The sequence below is a fragment of the Dermochelys coriacea genome, chromosome 8, assembly GCF_009764565.3.
Source record: "Dermochelys coriacea isolate rDerCor1 chromosome 8, rDerCor1.pri.v4, whole genome shotgun sequence".
Classification (NCBI taxonomy): domain Eukaryota; kingdom Metazoa; phylum Chordata; order Testudines; family Dermochelyidae; genus Dermochelys; species Dermochelys coriacea.
In genome coordinates, this window is record NC_050075.1 from 76,400,643 (window position 1) to 76,409,821 (window position 9,179).

Here is a 9,179-nt window from a genome sequence, read left to right on the forward strand (position 1 = left end):
CCTCCTCTTCTCCATGGCTGAGTCTGTTGCAACACTGTCATGCAGGAAGAGTATCTCTTTGGCACACACAGCCTCTTTACATTTTCTTCCCCAGCTTACTGACAATAAACCAAGAAAGCACATCTGACTCTGGGAACAAAATTGCCATGTAGCACGGCAATCAGGCTTGGCGGAGTCTGTCTCTCCGATCTGGAAAAGCTTGGGTAACAGTGAAAGGCTGAGATTGCCTTTACATTCATGCTTCTGAGAGACATGTTCTCCTTTCAAATAGGGTGCAGCCTCAGTAGTTGCATAACCTGGGAGGTTTGCAGAACCAAGTTACTCAGGGCCAGCATCAACTGAGGAAAAAGTTGGGCTGCAGAGACCTGCTAAAAAGGCCACAGAAAGAGGGTATAAATGTCCTGCTTCTGGGCTTCTGAATGTCTCTGGAGACTATAAGAACAGCCATGCTGGTTTAGACCAATGGTCCATTTAGCCCAGTATCCTGTTTTACAACAGTGGCTGGTGCCAGAGTCTTCATAGGGAATAAACAGAACAGGGCAATAATTGGGTGATCCATCCCCTATTGTCCACTCCCAGCTTCTGGCAGTTGGAGGTTTAGGGACACTGAGAGCACGGCGTTGCAGCCCTGACCATCTTGATTAATAGCCATTGATGGACTTAACCTCCATGAACTTATTTTAATTCTTTTTTGAACCCACTTATAAAACATCCCCTGGCAATGCGTTTCACAGGTTGACTGTGCAATGTATGAAGAAGTACTTCCTTATGTTTGTTTTAAACTGGCTGCCTATTTAATGTCATCTGGTAACACCTGGTTCTTGTATTAAGTGAAGGGGTAAATAACTGATTTACTGATCTCTGTCATATCTCCCCAAGTTCTTTCTTTTTCTAAGCTGACCGGTCCCAGTCTTTTTAATCTCTCCTCATATGGAAGTTGTTCCATATCCCGAATCACTTGTGTTGCCCTTCTCTGTACTTTTTCCAATTCGAATGTCTTTTTAGAGATGGTGCCATCAGAAGCACACAGTATTCAAGGTGGGGACAAACCATGGATTTACATAGTGGCATTATGATATTTACTGTCTTGTTATCTGTCGCTTTCCTAATGGTTCCTAATATTCTTTTAGCTTTTTTAACTGCCCACTGCACACTGAGCGGATGTTTTTAAAGAACTATCCACAACCTCTTTGTTGAGTGATAACTAATTTAGATCTCCTCATTTTGTGTGTGGAGTTGGGATTATGTTTTCCAGTTGCATTACTTTGCATTTATCAACAAGTAATTTTCATCTGCCATTTGTTGGCTAGTTACACAGTTTTGTGAGATCTGGTTATAACTCTTCACAGTCTGCTTTGGACTTAACTATCTCGAGTAATTTTGTATGGCAAACTTTGCCACTTCAGTTTACCCACTTTCCCAGATTATTTATGAATATGTTTAACAGCACTGGTCCCAGGACAGATCCTCAGGGGACTCTGCTATTTACCTCTGTCCACTGTGAATAAGGAATAAGGACCACTTATTCCTACCCTTTTGTTTCTTATCTTTTAACCAGATACTGATCCATGTGAGGACCTTCCCTCTTATACCATGACTGCTTACTTTGCTTAAGAGCCTTTGGTGTGGGTCCTTGTCAAAGGCTTTCTGAAAGTCCAAGTGCACTATACTAACTGGATCACCCTTGTCCACATGCTCGTTGACCCACTCAAAGAATTCTAGTAGATTTATGAGGCATGATTTCCCATGGAGAAAGACCCCGGACTATGCAGATTTCCTCCACTACAAATTCATTCTTCTCTGTGTCGTGTTCCTGGCTAAACAGCAGTTCTTCTCCACTCTCATTGTCTCCCATACTAACAGGCCCAGCTGCTTATTTTCAACCTTGGACTGCGTTCCAAAACCTGCCTGCCTTCTGTAACTTCCTCCTTTTCCAAGTTGGATCCCACCAATTTCCTCAGAGAGAACCACATGAACCACAGTGATCTACGTTTCCCCTTGCTCCCTTGTCTTCTTCCCCAACACCTTCTTCTCTCTCTCTCTCCTGTCACGAAGATTTATCACTTTAACTCCTTTAACTTCTCAGCTGCCCCAGTGGCCCCACCCCTCCCATTTTTTTGCCTTCATTCTCACCTCCTGCCTCATCCTTCTCCTCATTCTCCCACTCTCTTCTGGTTCCTTCCCTTACTATAGTAGCATGCTCTTTCCTCTCATCCTCAAAAGCATTCCATCTCCATCTGCCTCCAACTACTGTTCTATCTCCTGTCTGCCCTTCACATGTAACTAATTGAACATATCCTCTACAGCAGCTGCCTTGGATTTCTCGCCTCCAGCTTCATGTGAATACCCCTCTAATTTTGTCTTCTTTTTTCTCCACTGAACTGACACTACATTCACCAAGATCTCTGATAACCTATTTCTGGACAAAGAAACACAGGTCCATCTATCCCAGAATAATCCATCCCTCTTGATTTTTCCAATATTTGACACTGTCAGTCATACACTCCGTAGGCTTTTGCAACTATTCCCTCTCCTGGTTCTCCCCCTACTTCTCTGATCACTGCTACAATATCTCCTTCAGTGTATCCTCCTCTCCCCTGTGCCACTGTCTGCAGCTAGAGAATGAGTTTGTAGTGGAGAGTGGAGGAAATTTACATGGTGATGGACAAAATTGAATTCCTCATTTTTATTTCTAAACCTTCATTGAACTCTCCCCTTTCTTTATCCATCTTTGAAAACATCACCATGCAGCTGTCACTCAGACCCATAGCATGGACATCAGATTTGATTTTTAACTTCTCTTTAGGCCTGCACATCCAGACTGTGCCCACATCTTGTTACAGCAGAAGAATTTACTCTTCTAAGATCTGGTCTTTTTTCCCCAGCCGCTCAATGAAAGCGGTTATCCATATCCCATCTTGATTACTGTAACCTCCTTGAAGACACTGGGGTTGCAGAAGTGTAATTGAAGGCAGAATTTGGCCAGTATAAACTTTATTACTGGAGACATTGCATGAGTTGAACTGACTTCATTTGACAATCAGGTTGTAAGGGACCAGGGCATAGGTGTCTTGAGCTAGTGGTCACAGTTGGGTTGGAATCCACACATCAGGGATGGTACTCAGTAAGCAGGGGTCAGAGCAATTGCTAGAGCTGGATTCAATAAGCAAGAGTCGGGGTCAAAGTCAGACCAGGGTCAGAGACCAGAGGTAGTACCAGGCTTGAGTCAGGGTCAGTCAGGCTGGGATCAGAGGCTGGACATCAGGAGATGAGATGAGTTAAGGTGAGGCCAGATCTAGAGTCACAGCAGGCCCAAAGTCTATGCTGTTGCCCATACAACTTCTTGGGGCATCCACCAGGGTTAAACTGGGTTAGCCAATCAGAGGGCTGCAGGGTTCTGTCATTCTGGGTCCCTTGAGTGGTACTTCCTGTGGTGCCTATTCTCTCCCTGGCTGTAGCACTGTCTGGCCTCCCATTGGCATTGTGAGAATGTCAGAAGTCCCAGACTCTGCAGACCTGGGGTTTGTTCCCTGCATCCTTACACAGGTTGAGTTTGCAGGGCTGTCTGTCTACTTTTACTTGTAAACAAAGTGAATTTGATTTTGAAGATTATTGAGACACAATCAATGCGGAATCCTACAATGTCATTTCTCACTTCTCAGACTAGAAGCAAACGTTAAAGGAAACATCTGTGCAGGATACTCCAGCAAACACAGTAAATATTAGACTCAACCCTGCAAACATCTACTCATGAGAGTAATCCTTATCCATGTTACTCTCCTTGGGACAACTGATATGAGTAGGTGTTACTGACGCTTAAATGCAAATTTTGAAAATAATAAAAAGATGGAATACGTAATCAGGCATTTTCTGAGAGAAGCCTGGCTTTTACTTGATAGAATTAATGTAATATATAGAATCTGTAACTTGCCTCCTTATCTTTAACTTTTAAATCAAATTACCTTGTATAGCTCCCTGGCTGTTCCCTTCGAAACTACACACTGTATGAAACTTAGAAAATCAAGCTGGATTAATTGACTGCTTTAATAACAGCTGTGCCTTTAATTTCATTTAATGTTTTGTCTTTATATCCTCATTTAAGCCAGCAAGCAGTAAATGCATAGGTTTCTTCAATATTTTCAGTGACTGAATATAGGCTTATGAAATTCATTAAATATTACCACAATAAGAAAAAAATACAAACCACAAGAGAAAAACAATTTGTACATAAGACTTTAGTGCGAACTAGACTGTTTCAGTGTTTATAAATATTCCTCTGTGGAGAAAAGTGTATGCATTATAATAATAATTATGCATTAGTGCCTCATTAGTAGGGGGTTACATCCATGCTGTTCCTTTTCCTCTAGTGTATTTTTGGTAAGTTAACATTTTAATAAGTCTTATTTAGTAAATCCAGAAGAATGTGAGTATATGTACCTGTGTATGGAGATCCTAGAGATTTTTTTTTTTAAACTGGGCAGCAGTGAAATTTGTAGATTCCAATCAGTAAGGTGATGCAAAGAATCTCTATCACGTTTTTTCTTGCAAACTCATGGAGGAAAAGAGGTAGAGCTGATTAATCAAAAATATATGGAACAGTGCTGCATAAGAAATACTTTTTCCATAAGGAAGGTCTGGTTATCTTTATTTTGGAGAATCTTCTTCTAATCCATAGTGTGCGCTCGTGCGCTCGCTCTCTCTCTCTCTCTCTCTCTCTTTCTGTGTACACATACTGTAGATAGAAGCAAATATGGCATACCTTATCAATATATCATGCTGTTAAAAACTACTGAATAATTTGCTTTATGAAATTAATGTTTTTTTCCTGATGATTTTTAATAACACATAAGCTATTAAGTGCTTGTAAAGAAAAGATACTAATGCTGTATGTCTTTTTAATATGACTTACCCCCTATGGCTTTCAATGACTGCCAGATAAAGAGAACAGGACATACCATTTCATCTATTTTCCTCTTTCTTAAACAATAAAAGCTGATTAAGTGGCTTTGCAACTTTGTTCATGGCTAAAGCTTGCACCTGTGTATGGGCCATATTAATCTCTATGCAAGATAATGAAGGAATTTTAGGCCTTTCTTGCTGTGACTCCTGCTACCAGAATTATAATCACATTATATGAAGGAAATTAGCAATAACCTGGGAGGAATAATTCCACTGTGAGTTTTATTTGGTAGTTAATTTCCTTTTTGCTCTCAAAGTCAAGATTTCAGTTTATAGAATCTAAGAGCACAGAGATATTTAACTACCCTTTATGTTTAAAGAAAGCCAATTGACTTTTGAGCAAATCGCCTTTTCATTGCTCAGAAAGACAAAATAGTACATCAAGGAAAATATACTAATTGATGGCTTTCTAAATAAAGCATGAGCATAGAGTTATATTAAATTGGTTGTCTTGTGCTTCAAATTAATCTCTTTATTATGTGACATTGGGCTGACTATATTGTGTTTCAATCCATCTTAAGAACAGCATTTGATTAATCATGTTAATGATGACAGTTTTTTAGCTTGTGACAAATGATACATTTATTCAGGCAATGTTTCAGATGATCCATGCTATTGTAAGCAAAAAGAAAAGAAACATCAATTTAGAAGATTAGATTATAATGCTATGGTTCACACTCTCTACAGTTTTTATAACAAATGTGATCAAAAGTAAGGATTAGTCCATAAGTAAACTGCATCTGGAACTAATAATATAGGATAATAATCATATATACTGCATGTGTTTTTCACCAGCTAATGTTATCCTTAAGAAGTAATTTTGACTGTGTATTCAGTCAAACTGGAATTGAATAGAGTTATAAATAATTATAGCAACCCATATGATTTAAAGTAACTTTGTACTAGAAAGTTAAGGCACTTCTATCAATAAATGCATTCCCCTACAATAAACGTAATCTAACTTCTCTTTGCATGTAAACAGAAATTTCCTCTATATTTTGTAAAGGAAGAATTTTTGCCATGAAATCTGAATGGTAACAAATAAGGAGCACGTGCTTTCATCTGGGAACCAGTAATTGAAGTAATGTTGAATTATTCTAGTAGACTCTGTGTGATAATCCACATATTCACAGATCCCAAAAGAGACGCACAATATTTTCAGTTTCCGTGGCTCCAACAGCAATTAGAGCAACACAACAGCTGCTTTGCGCTAAGGAATTTTTGTGAATTTGGACTTAATATAAATTGCATGGCACAAAATTAAACATGTTCATAGACAACATTTCTGTCACCACTATGAGTAGAAGCAAGTAAAAACTATTTCATTACAAGCATCTCTCTAATCATAATGGAAAGTCTTCCCTTCTGGATGCTGTGCAGAATATTTAGTACAGCTACAATAGTTAGTAAATATGACAAGTTGCTTACAGCATTTTACTAGTTTCCTAAGTAGGTATGACATGGTAAGTTCAGAGACTTATCAAAGCTAAGAGACAGACAAAAGCTATAAAGCCAGCCTGATAGTCCTTACTCAGTCAAAACTCCCCATGGATTTCAGTGGGAGTTTTGATTGAGAAAGAAATGCAGGATTGGACCCTGGATTATATTTATAGAGGAGGAATTGTTGAGGGTGAAGTTACTTATGTATGTAAGTGTTCACAGGATTGTGCCCAAATATACCGATATTTTAGGTTTCAGTAGTAAGTACCTGCTACTTCTTTTCTTTTTGGTTAAAGAGGCTATTGTTTGTCTGAACTTCACAAATTTCATGTCTAGCAGAAGAAATGCTAGAAAATGTGCTAATGTCTGACAGAGATTAGCAGATGGGCAAAGAGCAATTCACTCAAGCTCAGTTCAGGAAGAACAGAAATGTTTTCAGTTGGAAAAACGAAAATGTTTTAAGGAGCTTGCCAATATGCTAACCTCACAAATGCTGGAGGGCAGCAGACTGTAGATCAAGATAGTGCAAAGCTGGTGGATCTTGATGCACACACAGATAGTAGGTGTTTCTCACTTTCAGCTTTGACTGGCCAGGGAAGCGCACCCTTTGGTCCCAAGCCAGCCATGGTGGGCCTTCTTTTACATAGGGATATACAAGACCACAATAAACCAGGTGAAGTTGTTGCAGCATGCAGCAGTGTGCCTCAGAAGTCACAGTGGCTCATGTGAACACCCAATCTTTGTGCTTGATGTAATTCATTGGCCCCCCTCCCCACTCTCTTCAGAATAGAATTTGTAGTCCCTGGTTCTAATCTGCAAAGCCCTTAATGGGATCTCAGACGCTGACCCTACCTAACTACCTCCTCCTAGCTTCCTATATGTTCCCCCTTCCTAGGGTCGGTGGCGTAGGAGAATGAGTATCTTAGGCTCTTCTGCTGGACCTCATCCCATTGCTCCCAGGGAAGAGAAATTGCTTCCCCAGCTCTCCCATTTCACTTTTCCTTACTCTCCAAAGACAGCTCCCAAGCAGTTCCTCCACTGCTCCTTTCCTCACCGTCTCCATGGACGGGAGTGAAGATCACTCTGTTTGGGCTCTGCGAAGATGGGCTTGGCATAGTCCTCTCTCCCCATCCACAATGGGACAGCAGCACCTACACATAGAGGTAGCCAGCTACATCAATAACCCCTGAATTTGGTTGCATTTTTATATGAGGTTTCTAAAGTGTTGGTCATGGTGGTCAGAGGTGGTATGGGGTGGGAAGAGGAAGGCTTGCTAGTTTGGATGCAGCTTTTTAAAATCGTGCTGCTGGATTTCTTTACAGATTTATAAGTAATTTAAAAATATAACATTGGTGCTGGGTTTTATTGTCTTGCAAAATAGGATAGAATAAAAGATTTTTTTTTTTTTTTTTTTAAAAAGAGGGGGTAGACTCCAGGGGAGAAAATGGGGGCCAAAAATCTGAAAATGACCCTGTCCTTTGCTGAGGACAGAAGGTGAAAGTTCACCTGGGTCCATTGCAAAGCCGAAACTAGTATTTGTTTTTAGCAATACCAAGCTACCAATACTAGTTTATGGGTTAGATTCTTTGCCCCATTGTACGCCATGTTGCACAGGCAATCCAAAGAGAGTGGAAACCACCCATAAGTTCCCCCACTGTGGAGAAGTCCCCACCAGCATAGCAGCAAGCAGCTAGCAAAATCAGCTCCTGTGCCTCTCTTCCCACATCCAAACTGGGGATCTTTTGGGATGAAAGGCTGTGTACTAACTTTACTATTGCTATGGCACATAAATATTCATGGTGCTGTACAGTGGCTTAGCTGCACAAAACAAACTTGCCTGTGCTCTAAAGATCTTACAGCCTAAAGGCATAAAAAAATACAATACAGTATGATGCAATGCAATACTAATATAGCACCTGATAAAAACCTCATTGATGTCAATAGTACTCTTTTTATCTATAGCGATTAGCTTTGGATCAGGCACGCAGGGCGGAATACAGGCAATACCTTATGATGCAATACTGAACAACCTCTGAGGGCCAGATTCAGCAATTTAACCCTGTGTTGATTTAAATGAGATTAGAAGGTCTTATTCTACTCTCAAACTGGTTTTATAACAGTTTTATAATGGTGTAACTGCACTGACTTTGGCCGAGTTGGTCCTGATTTATACTGGTACAAGTGAGATCAGAATCAAAGCCAATGGAGTTACATGGGGTATAATTTGGTCAGAAATGTTGGATAACTAAATGTTGAAACTTGTAAACCATGTGTCTTATAAAAATATAATTAGGCAAGTGAAATGTTGCTTTTTCTTCCCAACTGTACTACATCAGTTTATCTTAGTATGATATTACCGCAGCTTCCTGCTTGTGTGTGCTAGGTTATTGTATACTTTTCATTAATATACTTCCTAAAAAGGCAAATTGCAATCCTGTTGATTAAATGGATTATGTTGTTATAGTTCCCTGTAATAAAATAGATTATAAAAAATAAATGCTAATAATGTAATATGACACAATGTCATAGGTTATTACACTCATCTGAGAAGAAGAGAGAGTTACATCTCATTGTAGGAAATCTTATCATGCTCCATTCTTTCCACAATTCATAGACTTACAAGAACCTAAAGTCAATGTCAATAGAGTACATCACAAATAATTCTTTTATAAATCTAGTTAACTGCCTAGGTGTATGATAACATTTTTGGATATTAAAAATGAAAACTTCAAAATAGATGAAGTTCACTTAAAATAAGGTTTTACCTCACTGCCCCCGAG